This window comes from Schistocerca piceifrons, chromosome 4, assembly GCF_021461385.2.
Source record: "Schistocerca piceifrons isolate TAMUIC-IGC-003096 chromosome 4, iqSchPice1.1, whole genome shotgun sequence".
NCBI lineage: Eukaryota > Metazoa > Arthropoda > Insecta > Orthoptera > Acrididae > Schistocerca > Schistocerca piceifrons.
In genome coordinates, this window is record NC_060141.1 from 2,806,293 (window position 1) to 2,828,517 (window position 22,225).

General features: G+C 41.6%; 1 protein-coding gene across 1 annotated transcript in view; it reads right to left on the reverse strand.

Annotated features, from left to right (window-relative positions):
* The window catches only part of LOC124795105 (cytochrome P450 9e2-like), a 431,878-nt gene that overhangs the window by 187,015 nt on the left and 222,638 nt on the right, over positions 1-22,225 (reverse strand). The window lies entirely within an intron of this gene.

Sequence of the window (22,225 nt, forward strand, 5' to 3'; positions counted from 1 at the left end):
CCTGGGAGCCTGTATCTAATATTTTCTGGGTCTCATGAACAAATAAAGCGAGTTGGGTTTCACACGATTGCTGTTTCCGGAATCCATGTTGATTCCTACATAGTAGATTCTGAGTTTCCAAAAACGACATGATACTCGAGCAAAAAACATGTTCTAAAATTCTACAACAGATCGACGTCAGAGATATAGGTCTATAGTTTTGCGCATCTGCATCTCGGACCGTGGCAAGACGCCATAGACCGCGCGGCTACCCCGCGCGACCACACGCCAAGTCGGCGGTGACAGGACACCAGGATGAGTGCGGGAGGGGGGGAGATTAGGGAGGCGATGTAAACAACCGAGCGACCCTGCGACATGGGTCAAGGGGCCGGGTAGAGGCTTCCGGCGCCTTGGCTGCCAGCAGTAACGCTGAGGAAGGGCGGTTCACGTGAAGCGGCACAGACGGGCGAGCAGCAGACCACGGTGACCGCACGTACCCACAGTACCGACACGCCTCAGGCGGCATCAGGCAGCAAGTAAAGGGCGCTGCACCACACCTGCCGACCGTTTCTCATTTGCCTGTCCCCACCAGTGGCAAGCAGTAACCAGTAACGCAAACACCAATCAAGAACGTCAACTTCTACCAATACTATGAAACAAGGCAAGCACCAATAAAGGACGTCTAACATTCGTTCCCCTCTTTTTCAGTATCCTATAAGATTACGGTAACAACTTCTTTCACCAGTATATAAGAACAAAAGCCTCTCTCATTCAGCAGTTACTCAAAACATTGTGAGGCAGGCCATTTGAAATAGTTCGGTTACGTACCCCCCATCCATGACAGCACGCCACGGTGTACCTGTCACTATATTTTCGATCTAGTCGCACACCTGGTTACGCACCTCACAGGAAAGTACGTTGATGAGTCTAAGCATTATTATTACCTGCTCAAGAAGAGGTTGGTCCGCCCTTGGAATGCAATACACCAGCGATTCTCGATGGCATGAACTCTATAAATTCTCAGTAGATTTCCAGAGATGCACCAGGTGTCTACAAACAAATCGTGCAAATTACGGGCCGGTGGTTTGTGAGCGAGTAGTTGGCACCTGGTGCCGCCCCAGGTGTCTTCTTTCGGTTAAAGGTCAGGTGAATTTGGTGGCCAAGGCATCAACGTGAATTCACTATTATGCTCACCAAACTGTGGTAGTGACATCCTCGCCTTGTAACTCGGACAGCTACCACACTGGAAGATTCCGTCGCCGTCGGGGAAGCCATCAGGCGAGAAGGGACATAGGTGGTTCGCCGTACAGTAGTGTTGACGTACTTGACGGCAGTCATGGCGCCCCCGATTACTGCCACAGTCTCATGAAAGCCAAGGTAAATGTCACCCACAGCATAGCACTGCTTCCAGTGTCCTGCGTCCATGGCTCGGTGCACCTATTGAGCAGCTGGATGACGTCGTGTCCGTACATGAGCATCGATCTGTTGCAAAATTAAACTTCATTCATCCGACACGTTTTCATTCATATGTGGCAGAATCTTCTTGATCCCGTGCCCAATGCAGTAGTAATTGACGATGTCGTTGGGTCGACATGGAAACACTGAAAAATAACTGTTGTTTCGATTAATGTGTTGTTTCTCTCTAATAAATTAAGTAAGGCATGTAATATTATTGGGCTTTCCGTCGTATGAAAGGCATTTACCTAGCTGTGTATTAAATGATCAACTTATGAGATGAGATCTATTCTTTGAAGGACATTTGTTTTATATAATTTACGTAACTAAAGATGCGCATCTAGTGCGAACGCTAATACATCGATTACATAGTCAAAGAAACATTTTAGCAGAAGCTGTACTGAGCGTTCCACTTCGATCTAAATAAAAAATATGACGGTAAAAACCCATGTAGATCTTAAGATTTTATCGTACTTCTGAAAGAGTGAAGAAGGTCGTCTTTAAGCCATAAAAGTGAGCGGTCTTGCCAGCCAGCCTGCAGACAACAGTTATTAATAAATAAAATTCAAGTAATTTATGTTCGATTCTGTAAATCGACAAGTTATTGTTATGAAGGTGTTGAACGGTCCAAGAATTGTCTCGAAGGGAGGAGAAAAGTAATTACTGTAATTTGTGACAAAAACGTGAACCAAGAAGCTAGCACAGGACAGGCTGAAATCTAATCGTACCATACTGTTAGAAAAGTACTTTGTGAGTTATACTGTTTATAAATAAGCCCCAATTTGCTAGTGAGATTTGTTTGAATATATTTAGTGTTTAGCAGATTTCTTATTCTACTGTTTTCCTTTTTTTTACCTCCATGTCATATTATTTTTATAAATGTCAAACAGCCTTTACTACAGCAGAGAATACTGCGGCATCCTGGTCGTAGACAGAAGGCCGCTCCTTGTCTTCTATACAACTCATAGCCGCCCCATTTATTACTGATTTCATTTGCAAATGCAATTTTTTTATTGTTCATTGTTAAAGGTCCCTTAGGTAATTAGAAATTTCATACTGATTATGTAAATAAATTCGGGTTGTTCTTTTCCGAATAATAGAAACCTTTGTGTAATCAAATACTAGCCTCCTTCTGACAACGATCAGGAGCCGACCAGAAGTGGCAAGATGTTTATAGCGCTGATACAGTAGACGATAAATGTAATGCTTTTCTCAAGACTTTTCTCGTGCTCTTTGAAAGTTGCTTTCCGTTAGAACGTTCAAAACAGGGTACTAGCACAAACAGGCAGCCTGGGTGGCTGACTAGAGGGATAAGAATATCTTGTAGAACAAAGTGGGAATTATATCAAAACGTTAGAAACAGTCAAAATCTAAATGCAGCATCCCATTAGAAACAGTATTGTAAGGTGCTTAAAAATGTTATTAGGAAGGCAAAAAGTATGTGGTACGCTGATAGAATAGCTAAGTCTCAGGATAAAATTACAACCATATGGTCAGTCGTAAAGGAAGTGGCTGGTCTGCAGAGACAGATCGAGGATATAGAATCAGTGCGTAGTGGGAATGTCCGTGTTACTGATAAGTCGCATATATGTACAGTATTTAATAATCACTTTCTGAATATAGCAGGTGAACTAAATAGAAACCTAGTCCCAACAGGGAATCATATAGCGCTCCTAGAAAAAAGTTTTCCGAGACTGTTACCTGAAATGCTCATCCATGATACTGACAGGAGGGAGATTGAGTTAATAATTAAATCACTAAAGACCAAGAACTCTCATGGATATGACGGGGTATCTAGGAGAATACTGAAGTATTGTTCTATGTATGTTAGCCCAGTTCTCAGCCATATCTGTAACTTTTCCTTTAGGAGTGGTCGGTTTCCTGACCGATTAAAGTACTCGGTAGTGAAGCCACTTTATAAAAAGGGAGACACTGATAATGTTGACAATTTTAGACCTATTTCTCTGGCATCGGTGTTTGCTAGAGTTATCGAGAAGGTTGTATATACAAGGTTACTGGAGCATTTAAATTCACATAATTTGCTGGCAAACGTTCAGTTTGGTTTTAGAAATGGTTTAACAACTGAAAATGCTATATTCTCTTTTCTCTGTGAGGTTTTGGACGGATTAAATAAAAGGTTGCGAACGCTAGGTATTTTCTTTGATTTAACGAAGGCTTTTGACTGTGTTGACCACAAAATGTTACTGCAGAAGTTGGACCATTATGGAGTAAGAGGAGTAGCTTACAATTGGTTCGCCTCTTACCTTAAGAACAGAAAGCAGAAGGTAATTCTCCGCAATATTGAGAGTGGTAGTGATGTTCAGTACCAATGGGGCACTGTTAAGTGGGGCGTTCCCCAAGGGTCGGTGTTGGGGCCACAGCTGTTTCTTATTTATATAAATGATATGCCTTCTGGTGTTACAGGTAGTTCAAAAATGTTTCTGTTTGCTGATGACACCAGCTTGGTAGTGAAGGATCTTGTGTGTAATATTGAAACAGTATCAAATAATGTAGTTCATGAAATAAGTTCGTGGCTTGTGGAAAATAATTTGATGCTAAATCACAGTAAGACTCAGTTTTTACAGTTTCTAACTCACAATTCAACAAGAACCGATATTTTAATCAGACAGAATGGGCATATTATAAGCGAGACGGAACAGTTCAAGTTCCTAGGCGTTCGGATAGATAGTAAGCTGTTGTGGAAAGTCCATGTTCAGGATCTTGTTCAAAAATTAAATGCTGCTTTATTTACCATTAGAACAGTATCTGAAATAAGTGACACTTCAACACGAAAAGTAGTCTACTTCGCATATTTTTATACGCTTATGTCGTATGGTATTATTTTTTGGGGTAATTCTTCTGATTCAAAAAGGGTATTTTTGGCTCAAAAACGGGCTGTTCGAGCTATATGTGGTGTAAGTTCGAGAACCTCTTGTCGACCCCTATTCAATAGTCTGGGAATTCTGACACTGCCCTCACAGTATATATTTTCTTTAATGTCGTTTGTTATTAGCAGTATTAAACTATTCCCAAGAGTTAGCAGCTTTCACTCAGTTAATACTAGGCAGAAATCAAATCTGCATGTGGATTGCACTTCCTTGACTCTTGTGCAGAAAGGAGTGCAGTATTCTGCTGCATCCATTTTCAATAAGCTACCACAAGAACTCAAAAATCTCAGCAGTAGCCCAATCTCTTTTAAGTCCAAACTGAAGAGTTTCCTCATGGCTCACTCCCTCTATTCTGTCGAGGAGCTCCTCGAAGAGCTAAAAAATTAAGCAAATTCGAGTGTTACATGATTGATTTTCTTTATTTAAACTTACGACTTGTCACCTGAATATGTTTTTTTGTATTTCATTTTATCTGTTTCTAATATCGTGTTATAATTTCATGTATTGACTCGTTCCATGACCATGGAGACTTCTCCTTAATTTTGTCCCACGGAACAATAAATAAATAAATAAAATAAAGTAAAATAAAGACGGACGTCTTCGACCACTTTCGTGTTTCCTGTGGCAAAGCTGTGCCAAACTGGGAACGCGACATACTAGTATGAATCACAATACAGATATAATTATCAGATTAAAATTGAAAAATTGAAATAAATTTAATTTAATTAATTATTTTATTTATTATTTTATCATACTAGAGTCACCAATACTTTTTCAAACAATTTTTACTGTCGAGCTCCGCCCGATAACTGGCACGGTAGGACCCTAATTATGTCACACTCCTTTTTTTCCCTCTTACCACTTACCATCCTGGTGCGTGTGAGCGCATGACAGTTTGAATGAAACAAATAAATGGATACATCGAAATCATGGTTACCCAGGGACAGTAGGAGTAGTGTATGGTAGTACAAACTTAGCCCGTTAAGTAGATTTAAGCAAAGGGAAACTGGGACCAAAGATAGTCTAACTTAAGAGAGTAGATGCTGTCAGTTTTGTCAGTGCAGAATGGACACCCCCACCACTCAGTTTGAATAGGCGGGCGGTTGAGCAGGAACGGCGGCCATGTTAAACAGACGGGGGCTGAGGTGAAGACGGAACGGAGGCAGTCGAGGTGAGCTGCTCGTGGATTGGTAAGAAAATATGTAAGAATGCAACATTTTCTTGTTAAAACTGGTCACAGCGGTTGTGTTAGAATCAATTTAGATGGGAGAGATTTCAATGAAGTTTTAATTAATATTAGTTTGATGAATTTCACTGCAAAAGTTGTGGACTTCAACATGAGGCCTTATGTGATGTGAAACATCAGTTCACGGTCATACTAGTATTGCAAGTTTGTGCGAAACCTCATGCTGTTGCTAAAGCGATATAACTTTGGTTAATTATATCCAGAAATTAAAATTTCTCTTTATTTCTTTTACTTGGTCGTATGTTGGTGCCATTTACTGGGGAGCTACCTAACCTGTCGAAATATCGATGTCATGTACTACCACCAGTGCTTAGTAGTCTATAGAGTGAATAGTTTCCAAGCATATAAATTTTGTGTGGTAATTTTAGTGGACTTTGTTGGGTTTCTTCACGACTAGAGTGCTTGTGTGTGTGTGTGTGTGTGTGGGCTCATGGTTCCACGATGTACTTCTTGCCATCGTAAGTTAGTTCAGTCCATACTTTAAAAACATTTCATTACTATGGCTGCCCACTCAACTCGATATTATTCAAGTGATCTACGATTTGTATGGGCATTTGATTTAATTTAGAGCGTATTCTGTGAAACTAATATTTAATCACGTGGCTACGCCAGTGGAAATTAGATAGAAAACCTGTGTAATGTACTATCTTCCGGCAATATTTAACGCACAACGAAATCACGGAAAGTAGTATGAGTGAATTTACAAACCCTTTACGTGGGAATTTAATTCAATATCACTGCGTTTCTTAGTGAGTTGTGTCTGATCACATGGACATGCTTTCGGTATCCTAGACTTCTGCCCCCCCCCCCTCTCCACTTTTTTGACATTATTTCACGATTTCGTTAATTAATCGGTTCATAGAGAAAGATATTGGGCAATAGATATAAATTTTGTAGAGAAATTTTCGGATTTGTAGAGATTTTTCTTTATGTTTTGTGTTCACAGACGTGTAAGTGATGCGTGCCATTCAACAAGATTAAGAGAGTACTAGTGGCCCGATTTATATCCCGACTGAACTCATTAGGTCAATGTGACGTTAATTATTCCTGGTGGGGTGTTTGAGGTAGGAAATTCTAAAAATCTGGGAGAGGTTTCATTGTGATCTGGGTTGAGCAAGCATACTGGACATAAGCGACTATATTACATTAAATACTGATGTGAACAGGACTGACAGTGTGCATTTGTGAATCCATTTGATTTAAAGTAATACATAGCCATTGAGGAGAGGTAAACGAGATGAGACAAAAGAACTGCTTAAACTGCTGAGCATCTTTTTGCATATGTTTGTAGTACACGGGATGGCTTGGGTTAAATGCATGCAAGCGTATGAGAAGTGCGTTGTTTGTTAATGATATTGTCTACTTCATAACCCTTCTCCTAATAAGGATTCATGTGTGATAGTAGATAGTAGTATTGAGACCATACCGATAGATTGTTACCTGGACTTCCACCCACTGTGGAGTCAGATACTAACAGTGTGTGAATTTCGTGTTTTTCTTGCTTTGAAAGAATGAAACTAAATACAGATCTAGAATAAATCCTTGTTTCGTTGGTATTCCAGTTCATCCAGTCTCAAGAAAAATAATTTTATCCAGTTATTGTCGTTACATTTGATATTTCTTTACGCTGTTCTAATAATCTAGGAGAGAATGCTATTAAAGGCATGCTATGAGAAATTTAAAAAAAGAAGTATTACGAGCTCTCGTAGAGAATGTTTTGTGCCTTGGCCTCTCGATCTTTCTCTTGCGTTATCCGTTGCTATGTTTTGCTACATTAGTCAGTTTCTAAATGTTTACTGAGGATTCAAATAGACCAAGGTCGTAAATAAATTATCGGGCTCATTAATTGAACTGTTGAAAGACCAGTTGATAACCATGGGACACAACGCGCCTAAATATTAAGAGCAAACCTATCAGTGTGTAAAGATTCAGTGATCTATGAACAGATAAACGAAAATTAAGACATACGGTTAAGATACACGGCTAACCTTGCAATACGTAGGGTCGTCTGGTGCGGAGGCCCGCTCAAAAACGCGTGCTGGACAGTGAGTTCCCAAACACTCGTGCCCGCACCAGTATTTTATTGTGGCCAGATATGTAACAGATCACCGCCTATCTTGTTTTATAGAGAGGGCAAGCCTCCAACCTCTGCCCTTAATCAGAGCAGCCTATATCTGTGTATTTCCCTATTTGCGGCCCGTACCTTCGCTACAATGATTCCCCATTTCTTGCTGCTCGAGTTACATACTGGTACTTTCCTGACGGTGTCATGTGACTGCACGTGACGCACTGTTCCTCAGTACCCCATTCACCAGTGGATATAACATTTTAGCTCGTCAGTGTATTTTTATCAGAAAACGTATATGTGGTACTGAACCAAGAAACATTTCGAATGTCTAGAAACGGTGAAAAATCTAGCTTTCTTGTAACCGTGGCACTGATGATGTTATATCTGAAGAGAGCGAGTTGAGTTTCTTAAAATGGTTACTTTGGGAAACCATGCTCATTTCCGAGGAGAAGATTATCTTGCTCCAGGTAGATAGCAATATTTGACCTAAGAATAAGGTTTCCGTGGCAAAAAAAGTCCTGGATATGGAGAACCTAAGACACCAACAGCAGCCAACTGATTCAGACAGAGTAACACCACGTGCAGAACGCCCCTGATTATCAAGTGCGAGAATGACTTTTTGCGGCATCTCTGCCGGTTAGGCGATGACCGCTGTAGGTGGGATCATTGGTCGACTCCGGAGAAACAAGTCACCAGCTAAGAAACCGGCGCTGCCCGGATATTTATTTATACCGCTGTTCTATTAGTCCATCTCATCCTCCATCGTTTCTCTGTGCAACTCGTCTTATCCCTCTCTCGGTCAGTCTTCCCCTCCCCCTCTCTCTGTCCACTCTTACCCCTCTCCTCCTCCCTCCTCGTTTCTCTATTTCCTCCTCTCTCCAACCTTTCTCTTCACACACCTCTTCTCCCTCCTTTCTCTATCTATCCCCCTGTCCCTGTCCATCATCTCCACTCCTTCCTCCCTCTTTCCATCTCCGCCATCTTCTCTCTCTATCAACCTTCTCCACCTTCCGCTCTCTGTCCATCTCCTCCTGCCCCTATGTCTGTCCGTCCCCTCCTACTACTATCTATGCCTGTCTCCTTCTTCACACTCTCTCTCTGTTTCCTCGTCTCCCTTCCCTGTCCACGTTATCACACTCACCCCAGTAGTAGGCTGGTGGTTCTTAACCCTACAGTATTCTTTCCAAGACTAACAAGTTTACAATATTTTATTGAAATCGTTCTAAGCGTTTAGGGTACGCTTTTTACCTGTAGCTTTCCTCGCATGTGAAAATGTCAAATATATTTCACAAGTACTTGTATTTCGCGTGTATCTGTACACATAGTTCACCTGTATGTCCAGCGAATTTCGGCCTGCAGTTTCATTTTCACGCAGCTTAATGTTTTTGAAGTCGTATCTCCTGAGCTATGTGCTGTACAAGGATATAATTTTGCAAGCTATATGTTCCTACTGTGTGCGAAATGTGTTGTGTAAAGAGTTAGTAGTAAGGAAGTAATAAACTGAGACGCCATGCATGAGGCAGTAGTCTGTCACGCATGTCAGTCTCTATGAACCACGTGTCGTAAAATGATATATTTTTCTATATAGATTCAACGGCATATATGGATGCTGCCTGCGAAACGTTCTGCGAATAGCATTGGTAGCGAAGAATTAAGAGATTTTTATAATTTGTCATGCATGATGTGGCAGTTTTTAAGGTGTCTCAGTATTTGACGATATTATCTCCTGAACTATATGTCACACAGTGATATATTTTGTATGTAAATTCAACAGCGCATGTGGATAAGGTCTGTGAAGAATGTTGCGAATAGGGTTAGTAGCAACAAAGTAATAAATTGAAAGGCCTTGCGTGATGCGGTGGTTCTTTTTTTAAATTTTTAGTGTTTACGACGTCGTACCTCCTGAACTAGTTGTCGTAAAATGATGTAATTTTCTGCTACATCGTTGGTACACGAGAATACTGTCTGCGAAATATGTCACCAATACAGTTAAAAGGAAAGAAGTAATAAATGTAAACGTGATCGTTCATGTGGCAGTTTTAATGTATAATAGAGAAAATGTAGAAAGCGACACTTTTTTTCATCATTTTGTGGTGACCGTCAGAGAGAGAAAGTTTCGTAAAGGTTCGAAATTATGTGTAATGTTAGTTGCAAGTCTCTAACTTCTCTCATTCTCAAATACTGGATGACTAAAGAGTGGGTACACTCGCGTTGTGGACTGCTCTGTTTTTTTCACTCCCACCCCTTTGATATGCGGGTGGCTCTTAACTCCACACTGATTCTTTCCAGATAGTAAATGATACGAATATGTGTACCAAGTTTGGTCGAAATCGGTCCAGTGGTTTAGGAGAAGATGTGCAATATACATACTCCTGTAGATACTACGGTATATTGATAACGCAACTGAGGAAGACAGGACTATAAAAGTTGAAGATGTCCCTGTACATACATCCACATATTTTTATAATTTGTTTGGATTTTGTTGATAATGGTCATGTTTAAAATGACTACCAATCTGCACTGTGCTGATACATACAAAATGCTCGTCTTTTCTAGTGGAAAACGTTAGCAACGAAATCTCCTTTTCGTTTCTGTATTTTAAATCGCGGCCTTCCTCTCCATCCACTCGCCGCTCCAGCCTCTCTCACTTAAATGCGTCTTCTTCCCGTTGTTTCTCTAGTTTCCATTCGTCATCATCCTTCTCTCATTCTCGTTTCTCTTCTTCGTACCGTTTTTCTTAGGAAACTGTGTTTCATCTGTAAAGGACATCCCATGTAGGACACTAGTCCGACCATTCTCGAGTACTGCACCATTGTTTAGCCTCTGTACCAGAATGGACTGAAGGATGAGATCGAAGCAGTTCAGAGGCAGGCTGCTAGATTTGTTACCAGTAGATTCGAACAGAACACAAGTGTTACACAGATCCTTTGGAACTCAAATGGGAATCCCTGCAAGGAAGGCGACGTTCGTTTTGAAGAACATCGTTGAGAAAATTTAGACAACAGGAATGTAAAGCTGACTGCAGAACGATTCCATTGCCGCTAACACACATTTCACATAAGAACCGAGAAAGTAACATAGGAAAAATGAGGGCTCTTACGGAGGCATACAGAGGGTCGTTTTTCCGTGCTCTACTGGCGAATGGTACAGGACAGGAAATGAGTAGTAGCAGTGTGGGGTACCCTCCGTCATGCACCGCAGGGTAGCTTGTGGAGTATGTACGTAGACGTAGATGTACGCCTGTTCCAGTTTTTAACACGGTAAGCTAAAAACTTATGTGTGGTTTTCTTTAGAAGGACGTTGCATTCAAATAGCTAGTGGACTGTGCAACATGTGGCAGATTGGATCTGTGCTATGTTCTTACATAACGAACTCGTACGAAATCAAGTTCCAGAAACTACAATGTTAATCAACAGCTATCGCTTCTTGCACTCGTATCTATGCAATAATGTGGTACGAAACACACACACACACACACACACACACACACACGCACAATTGGAGGTGACGGGTAGGGGGTGGGGGGAAATCAAGTACCATTAACTCTATATGTAATTATTGTGGAAGCTTGTAATCTGTAATTTGTGTCCTAAGAGAATACGAAATGAAACATAGGTACATAATTAATCAATAAATTAAGCTTTGCAGAATCCGTGATAGTTGTGCTGAAAATACAGGAAAGAGATATTGATTCATAACCCGCACTCATTTTGATCTCCATGAAACATTGGCTACTCAGGGCGATCCTGCACTGCCCGTTTTTGCAATATACCAAATTTAGGTCCTTCTCTGAAACAATGCACACAAGGATTCCACTGCGCTTCCTAAAACTGTAACGATTACAGAATTCAGTAAAGCTGCTGTCAGACTTCGATACTTCACGGAATGTGTGACTTTTAGCCACGAACAGTAGAAGGCGTTGCTCGGTTGTGCAGTCGAGTCCGTCCCTCCCCTGTCCTTCCGCGGACTGCGCTGCACTGCGTCTGTCATCGAGCAGTGTGTGGAGCGGCCTTCCCTCCCCTCCCCTCCCCTCCCCTCCCCGCGCCGCCCCTCCGCCTCCAGACACTCCGGCCTCTCCACAACAACAGCCACTCCCCCACCACCACCACCACCACGTGGCCAGGGGCCTGCGCTGTGGCTCAATCGGCAGCCGGTCGCCGCCGAACTTCGTTACTTGGGAGGCGCTCTTCTGACGCTGAGGTGAGTGCTATCTTAGCGAAGACGTACGTTTCTGTTTGTTAGTCGTAGTGCTGCACCAAATTCAACGCAGGCGATAACAGCAAGAAATCCTGCAGTCGTCCACAAAACTAGAAATAGGTTTGCGCCTCTAAACAGCTTTTCATCAGTCAGATGAACGGAATATCTACGGAACGTCAGTTTCGCAGCGACTAGACGCACTTTGACGCCGTGCGCACTCTCTCGCTGCGTCTGTTGACACTTCACGAAAGTCTGTAAGTGCGCAAAGTCGCAATTTGCCAACCATACCTAATATCCGAAAGTGAATCGCCACAGGCTGCGTCAGAGAAGTAAGTGTGCAGTTCGGATGGACGATGAGTAGCGGAGCCAACTGACAGCGGCACTTCTCACGTGCGTGTGTAACTTCACCTACACGAAGTTGCAGAAAGAGGCAAAGTATTCCACATCTGTACACTGACGTGACAAGTCGTGGGACAGCGGTAGGCACATACTCACGTGCCGGTAGTACATGTTCACGTGGTACAAAAGGACAGTGCATCGATAGACCTGTCACTTAATCATGTGAAAAGGTTTCCGACGCGATTACGGCCGGAAGACGGGAATTAACAGACTCTGAACCCGGAATGGTAATTGAAGCGAGACGAGTCTGAGAGTCTATTTCGGAAATCGTCAGGGATTTCAGTATTCCGAGATGGAAAATGTCAGCAGTCTGCCGAGAGTACCGAACCCCAGACGCGACCTGCCACCGCGCCACAGACAGCGCACTGGCCGACAGCCTCCACTTAACGACCCTGAGCAGCGGCGTTTGCGCAGAATTGTCAGTGCTAACAAACAAGCAACACTGCATCAAGAAACAGCAGAAATCAGTGTGGGGCGTACGACGAACATATACGTTAGGAGAGTGCGGCAAAATGTGGCGTTGATTGGTTATGGCAGCAGACGGCCGTGGCAGAGCCTCTCCTGGACTGTTGCTCGTATCGGTTAGACCATAAACGACTGGAGAACCGTGGCCTGCTCAGATGAGTCCCGACTTCAGTTGGTAAGAACTGATGTTGGGGTTGGAGGGTGGTGCAGACCCCACGAAACCATGCACCCAAGTTATCAGCAAAGCACTGTGAAAACAAGTGGTGGTTCCATAATGGTTCGGGCTGTGCTTACATGGAATGGGCTGGGTTCTTTGGTCCAACTGAACCGATCATTGACTGGAAATGCTTTTGTTTGGCTAATTAGAAGCCATTTATAGCCAAACAACGATGAAATTTTTATGGATGACACTGCGTCAAGTCACAGGGCCATAATTGTTCGTGACTAGTATGAAGAACATTCTCAACATTACGAGCGAATAATGCGGTCACCCAGATCGCCCCACATAAATCCCTTTGAACGTTTATGGGACATAACCGAGAGATCAGTTCGGGCACAAAATCCTGCATCGGCATCATTTTCTCAGTTACGGACGGCTACAGAGGCAGCATGCCTCAGTGTTCCTGCAGCGGACTCCCCAGGACTTTTTCAGTCCATGCCACGTCCAGTTGCTCAAGTTTCCTTATCGTCATCTTCAGAGGAAGACTAAGGGCATAGCACACTGGACTCGCATTCGGGAGGACGACGGTTGAATCCCGCGTCCGGTCATCCTGATTTAGGTTTGCCGTGATTTCCCAAAATCGCTCCAGGCAAATGCCGGGACAGCTCCTTTCAAAGGGCACAGTCGACTTCCTTCCTCTTCCTTCCCTAATCCGATGAGACCGATGACCTCGCTGTCTGGTCTCCTCCCCCAAAAACAGCCCAACCCAACTAATGGGCACGAAAGAATTTGATGACGAGTGGGAAACTTACGACACACTGCTACAAGGCACTTTTCCTGTTAGCTAGTCTCATGGGTTCTTCGACTGACGTTTGTTTAGCAATCTTTCTGATGGTTAGCCAACACGAGTGGCTGGCGTTGTCAAAGGTTTACCTCCCACTGCTGGAGGCGCACTGGAGTGGAGCCTGTGGCAGGAGAATACACGTACCTGTCGCCTCAGAGTCTGCCGACTTTTCCTGGTTGCCTAAGAAGTAACTGGTGTTAGAGAGCTGGGCCAGCCCAGCCCATGTACTGTTACGAGAAAGAACGGTCTGACACTGTTAAGCTGCTCTCTCACAGTTACGGCGTAAAAGCCAGGACTCCCTCAATGCCAGCACGTGGTTAACAACACACTGGTGAATGAGAAGCACTGCAACTCTTAAGCAGAAGTTCACTTGCTGCAGTTCTATTCGTGCCAAAGCAATACGTAAGAAAGTGGCCCCGGGTTTATCATATTCAATCTTAGTTTATTGAAGACAGATATTTAATCATTTTCTTTCTAAAACTCGAGAGCAGTTTAAAACATACCGTCATCAGTTTTGACATTACAGCATAAATATGTGTTCGTGACATTTTTGGATCTTCTGGTAAACCAGGTCTATCTATGTCTGCAGCCTCATACTGTATACACGAACATTCACGAAAAGCTGTCTCGCCGAATTCTCGAACATTCATTTCCGTGTGGGCCCAAAGCACAAAGAATGAATTGGTACATACGCTGCGCTGCCCAATTGTTATCTAGGGTTGAGAACATAATTTAGTGTCTACATCATGTACGTAGCAGTAGCGCTACATAATCGGAAGTGTATCGGCTGTTTTATCTACACATCAACCTACAGAACGTTCATAACGAAAATTATGATAAGGAGAGCCATGAAGTGTTGGAATAGGTCATACGTGTGTGTGTGTGTGTGTGTGTGTGTGTGTGTGTGTGTTTGTGTGTGTGTCTGTGTGTGGTGCATTTAGTATCTGATCTTTATGTTCTGATTCTAGTTTTAAATTAATTAAAAAGTTTACAGCTTCAGAAAGACACTATCGTTGCTATCCTATTTTAACATTTTAAATGTTCGGATAATAAGTTGCCGTCTCTTTAATCTAAGAATAGATGATCAATGCAGCTAGCCACTATCTCTGTGTAATGTCTTGTCTGTATAGACGTGTATCTGTTCTCTTTAAGACCCTTCACCTTCACACATAAGTCTATACAGTAAAGTAAGGCCCTCCCAGTTCTTGGCTGATCCGTGATAAGACTGGCGAAAAGTTAGACTAATGGAGGATTATTAGTATTATCTCTCTTTTCATTCGGTCTTTCTCTCCTTTATCTTTCATTACGTGATAAAAATAATCAGCCAAATAGAATCTTTGGTGGAGTCCTTCGTCTTGGTAATCAGCGGCTGGCTTGCTGTAAGAGATCTTTACATTTATTATTGCTGTTAAACACTGCAGTCAGTCGGGAGAATCAATCGTTTGGACAATTTGTTCCTTTTACGAAAGATTGCGAATTCCAGATGTGTACGAAGCCTTTTTGGACGATTTAACACAGACTCAGTGATTGCAGGCTCTCTTCGACACAGCTGAAACTTCCCCACTAATTACAGGGCCAACGTGATCAACATATGATTCAGAAAAAAAGTCATTCGTTCATTCACTCCAGAACAAAAAAGTCACAAACCTTATTTATGGAGGAAATCGTGTATAAAATCCATCTCCATTACATGTCCAGATCTCCGGTGATTCCACGCCTTAATTATTTTCCTTTTACAATCTCTTTCTCTTCAAAACAAACCGCCAACGGCATAAATGTTAATTGGCTCGCTGTAGCGAGAAGAAAAGCAGGATATGTATCTCTCAGAAAGACGTCAATCCCTCAATAGATACTCCAGAAGCTGTCCTAGTTAACACTCTAACAACCATGGAGAATGCATATATGCATCTCCGTTATTTCAAAGAATAAACGCACTAGAAAATACTTTGGCGTCGACGAGCTGTCGCCGCATATATTACGAGAAAATCAGATCAGATAACTTTTCCAAAGTGAATGAATGTGGATGGTTTGATTGAAAATGATTAATTGGTGCGTGTAGAGGGTATTTGCTGTGGGGACGTTACACTATATACGAAAAATTTTGCGAATTAACCTTAACAATAAATGTAATCTTAAATATTAATTAATATTTCATAACTGAAAGTGGGTTCACTATTTCTCCATACGAAGTATAGGATGTTGAGACTTGCTTAGAAAGCAATTCAGACGTATGAGACTGCTGGTTTGTCTATAAAACTCATTTCCAAAAACACCTATTTGCCTCACAATTTCGTTTCTGTGTTTTGAGCGTTTATGATTCTCAGTGCCTTAATATTAATACATCGATTATTTTTCAGTCCAGTATGACCAGTTTCGATCTCCATCGATATCTTCAGTTCTAAAGACAAAGTGAAACTTAATATAAACTTTCTGTTATTTTATAAATTGTAGGGAAGTACGGGTCGCTGACGCAATTGCGTAGGTAAATCCAACACTCATTTACAATATTTTCTGCATTTTGTAAAATAGTAGACAGTGTCTATTTAGTTTTATTTTGTTTTTAGATCTAGGGAGGTCGAAACCAGTCATACTGTTTGCAAAATGTGCAGATGAGAGTGAAAAATAATAGTGTTTTACATACCAATACAGTTTCTGATATGTGCCATAACGAATATGTCTTCTACGCTGAAAACTTCAGCATAGGTTATTAAGCAACACTAAAGGATAACTTGACTGGGATACTCTCTTTCAAATTCTGAAGGTATCATGGGTAAAACACATGGACCGAAAGGCTATTTACAACTTGTATAGTAAACAGACGGCAATTATAAGAGTCGAGGGCCATAAAAGGGAAGCAACGGTTGAGAAGGGAGTGAGACAGGTTTTGAAGCCTATCGTCCATGTTATTCGATCCTTACATTGAGTAAGCACTAAACGAAACCGAAAAAAAATTTTGGTAGTGATTGAAGTCCAGGAAGAAGAAATAAAAACTTTAAGGTTTGCCAATGACACTGTAATTCTGTCAGACACAGTAAGGAACTTTAAAGAGCATTTGAACGGAATGGATAGTGTCTTGTAAGGAGGATATCACATGGACATCAACAAAAGCAAAATAAGGATGATGGAATATGTTCGAATTAAATCAGGTGATGCAGAGGGAACTAGATTAGGAAACGAGAGGCCTAAAGTAGTAGATGATTATTGCTACTTGGTTAGTAAAATAACTGAGATGGTCGAAGTAGAGAAGATATAAAATGTAGATTGGCAATGGCATGAAAAGCGTTCCTGAAGATCAGAAATTTGTAAACATCGAATATAGATTTAAGCGTTGGGAAGTTTTTTTTCTGGAAGTACTTTAATGGAGTGTAGCTACGTATGGAAGTGAAGCAGGTGCGATAACAGTTTAGATAAGATGACAACAGAGGCTCTTGAATGTGCTATAGAAGAATACTGATGATTAGATGGGTAGATCATGTAACTGATGAAGTGGTGTTGAACAGAACAGGGGAGATAAGAAATTTGTGACACAAACTGACAAGTAGAAGGTATCGGTTGATTCTGTTGATAGGACTCCTTCGGAGACATCAATGGACCACAAATTTTGTATTGGAGGGAAATGTGGGGGATAAAAGTCGTAGAGGAAGAGATGCGGTAAGCGGATTCAGAAGGACATTGTTGTAGTAGTTATACGGAGATGAAAACGCTTGCGCAGGATGGAGTAGCATGGAGCGATGCATCAAATCAGTCTTGGGACTGAACACCACAACAACAACAAAGGGTAACTACTATTAATTTAGACTTGGTCTAAAATACACAGATTTTCTGGAAGAATGCAATAATTATGTAGTTTAAATATGGTCTTGTCATTGGTGCCCGTAATCGATTTATTTTTTGTTTTTTTTTGCCAATGGTATACTTAAGAATTTTATTTTACTATATCAAACAGCAACTTAAAATGTTTTTCATTCTTTTGACGATGACCGGTTTCAGTCAGTAATGACCATCCTCAGATCTACAATATAAAAATATATACACCTAGTGGTGTATATATATAGTCCCCCCCCCCCCCCCCCATGAACCATGGACCTTGCCGTTGGTGGGGAGGCTTGCGTGCCTCAGCGATACAGATGGCCGTACCGTAGGTACAACCACAACGGAGGGGTATCTGTTGAGAGGCCAGACAAACGTGTGGTTCCTGACGAGGGGCAGCAGCCTTTTCAGCGGGGCAACAGTCTGGATGATTGACTGATCTGGCCTTGTAACAATAACCAAAAAGGCATTGCTGTGCTGGTACTGCGAACGGCTGAAAGCAAGGGGAAACTACGGCCGTAATTTTTCCCGAGGGCATGCAGCTTTACTGTATGATTAAATGATGATGGCGTCCTCTTGGGTAAAATATCCCGGAGGTAAAATAGTCCCCCATTCGGATCTCCGGGCGGGGACTACTCAAGAGGATGTCGTTATCAGGAGAAAGAAAACTGGCGTCCTACGAATCGGAGCGTGGAATGTCAGATCCCTTAATCGGGCAGGTAGGTTAGAAAATTTAAAAAGGGAAATGGATAGGTTAAAGTTAGATATAGTGGGAATTAGTGAAATTAGGTGGCAGGAGGAACAAGACTTCTAGTCAGGTGACTACAGGGTTATAAACACAAAGTCAAATAGGGGTAATGCAGGAGTAGGTTTAATAATGAATAGGAAAATAGGAATGCGGGTAAGCTACTACAAACAGCATAGTGAACGCATTATTGTGGCCAAGATAGACACGAAGCCCACGCCTACTACAGTAGTACAAGTTTATATGCCCACTAGCTCTGCAGACGACGAAGAAATTGAAGAAATGTATGATGATATAAAAGAAATTATTCAGATAGTGAAGGGAGACGAAAATTTAATAGTCATGGGTGACTGGAATTCGAGTGTAGGAAAAGGGAGAGAAGGAAACGTAGTAGGTGAATATGGATTGGGGCTAAGAAATGAAAGAGGAAGCCGCCTGGTAGAATTTTGCACAGAGCACAACTTAATTATAGCTAACACTTGGTTTAAGAATCATGATAGAAGGTTGTATACATGGAAGAACCCTGGAAATACTAAAAGGTATCAGATAGATTATATAATGGTAAGACAGAGATTTAGGAACCAGGTTTTAAATTGTAAGACATTTCCAGGGGCAGATGTGGACTCTGACCACAATCTATTGGTTATGACCTGTAGATTAAAACTGAAGAAACTGCAAAAAGGTGGGAATTTAAGGAGATGGGACCTGGATAAACTGAAAGAACCAGAGGTTGTACAGAGTTTTAGGGAGAGCATAAGGGAACAATTGACAGGAATGGGGGAAAGAAATACAGTAGAAGAAGAATGGGTAGCTTTGAGGGATGAAGTAGTGAAGGCAGCAGAGGAACAAGTAGGTAAAAAGACCAGGGCTCTTAGAAATCCTTGGGTAACAGAAGAAATATTGAATTTAATTGATGAAAGGAGAAAATATAAAAATGCAGTTAATGAAGCAGGCAAAAAGGAATACAAACGTCTCAAAAATGAGATTGACAGGAAATGCAAAATGGCTAAGCAGGGGTGGCTAGATGACAAATGTAAGGATGTAGAGGCTTATCTCACTAGGGGTAAGATAGATACTGTCCACAGGAAAATTGAAGAGACCTTTGGTGATAAGAGAACCACTTGTATGAACATCAAGAGCTCAGATGGAAACCCAGTTCTAAGCAAAGAAGGGAAAGCAGAAAGGTGGAGGGAGTATATAGAGGGCCTATACAAGGGCAATGTAATTGAGGACAATATTATGGAAATGGAAGAGGATGTAGATGAAGAAGAAATGGGAGATACGATACTGCGTGAAGAGTTTGACAGAGCACTGAAAGACCTGAGTCGAAACAAAGCCCCCGGAGTAGACAACATTCCATTGGAACTACTGACGGCCTTGGGAGAGCCAGTCCTGACAAAACTCTACCATCTGGTGAGCAAGATGTATGAAACAGGCGAAATACCCTCAGACTTCAAGAAGAATATAATAATTCCAATCCCAAAGAAAGCATGTGTTGACAGATGTGAAAATTACCGAACAATCAGTTTAATAAGCCACAGCTGCAAAATACTGACACGAATTCTCTACAGACGAATGGAAAAACTAGTAGAAGCCGACCTCGGTGAAGATCAGTTTGGATTCCGAAGAAATACTGCAACACGTGAGGCAATACTGACCTTACGACTTATCCTAGAAGAAAGATTAAGGAAAGGCAAACCTACGTTTCTAGCATTTGTAGACTTAGAGAAAGCTTTTGACAATGTTGACTGGAATACTCTCTTTCAAATTCTAAAGGTGGCAGGGGTAAAATACAGGGAGCGAAAGGCTATTTACAATTTGTACAGAAACCAGATGGCAGTTATAAGAGTCGACGGACATGAAAGGGAAGCAGTGGTTGGGAAGGGAGTAAGACAAGGTTGTAGCCTATCCCCGATGTTATTCAATCTGTATATTGAGCAAGTAGTAAAGGAAACAAAAGAAAAATTCGGAGTAGGTATTAAAATCCATGGAGAAGAAATAAAAACCTTGAGGTTTGCCGACGACATTGTAATTCTGTCAGAGACAGCAAAGGACCTGGGAGAGCAGTTGAACGGAATGGACAGTGTCTTGAAAGGAGGATATAAGATGAACATCAACAAAAGCAAAACGAGGATAATGGAATGTAGTCGAATTAAGTCGGGTGATGCTGAGGGAATTAGATTAGGAAATGAGACACTTAAAGTAGTAAAGGACTTTTGCTATTTGGGGAGCAAAATAACTGATGATGGTCGAAGTAGAGAGGATATAAAATGTAGACTGGCAATGGCAAGGAAAGCGTTTCTGAAGAAGAGAAATTTGTTAACATCGAGTATAGATTTAAGTGTCAGGAAGTCTTTTCTGAAAGTATTTGTATGGAGTGCAGCCATTTATGGAAGTGAAACATGGACGGTAAATAGTTTGGACAAGAAGAGAATAGAAGCTTTCGAAATGTGGTGCTACAGAAGAATGCTGAAGATTAGATGGGTAGATCACATAACTAATCAGGAAGTACTGAATAGGATTGGGGAGAAGAGAAGTTTGTGGCACAACTTGACCAGAAGACGGGATCGGTTGGTAGGACATGTTCTGAGGCATCAAGGGATCACCAATTTAGGATTGGAGGGCAGGGTGGAGGGTAAAAATCGTAGGGGGAGACCAAGAGATGAATACACTAAGCAGATTCAGAAGGATGTAGGTTGCAATAGGTACTGGGAGATGAAGAAGCTTGCACAGGATAGAGTAGCATGGAGAGCTGCATCAAACCAGTCTCAGGACTGAAGACCACATCAATAACATACACCTAGTAAGCAGTGTGTCTTTCAACACAATACAGCATTACGTATCACAATATACTATCATAGAACCAGGGAACTGTACAGATAAAATACGGTAAAACGTACCTTTTCTACACCATGTCCTAAAGTGATAAGGCCATAATGGCATCGTCAAAACATATAAATATACTCAGCACAGCATCGTCACATGGATCTAAAATGAGGTGTAGAATAGGCCACATCGTCCACACAGTAATGTTTGCAACTAGCTACTGAAGTACATTTCCCTGGTTGTATGATAGTTGCATGGGGGCTTAATTATTATTAAATTTGAAAATAATTTTTAATTTTGGTGGCTGTATGTCCGATTACGCTGTGTCGTAAACGGTTGGCCCTGACTAGTTTTTGTCCGCAATCTGACTGCATGGAACAACAACAAAGAATGAAATGAAAATTTTATGTTAATACAATTAATTAATTAAGTCCCCAGCAACTATAAAACCTAGAAGCCAACAAAGCACAAGTGTAGCTGTTCTGTGTGTGGAAGTGTGATTCAACGTACACATCTGGCACGGTTCTTCTTCACTAAGACAAGAAATTTTAAATATCATTTATACTGAAGTAATTAAGAAAAATAGAAATCCTATAATTGCGCAAGAAAACCAGAATTACACTCTAATACAAGAACACAAGCCAGATGCTTTGTTGACTGAACCTGTAATGACGCATTATTCAGGACATTGAAATAATGAGAAAAAAAAGAAAAGTAGTTTGTTACCTTAATTTATATTGATGAAAAGCACTTTAATCATTACAATCTCTCCACACCGACTCGCCACTACCACATCTCAACCAGAACTCTCCAATATCACATCTCAGCAAGCACTGCCTACTAGCACATCTCAACAAGCACTCTCTGCTACGAGTTCTTAACAAGCACTGACTACTACGAGTTCTGCCCACGCACTGACTACTACGAGCTCTCCCCAAGCACTGTGGAGGCGGCTGAATAATACTCTTTGGCGCAATCTCTGGCGCAGTGGCTCAGTGTGGCCACCTTTCATGGTATATTATGGTAGGTAATGCTGTATTGTGTTGAAATACTCTCACTAGGTGTATATATTTTTGTATTGTAGATCTGAAGGTGGTCATTACTGACTGAAACCGGTCATCCTCAAAAGAATTGATATTGTGA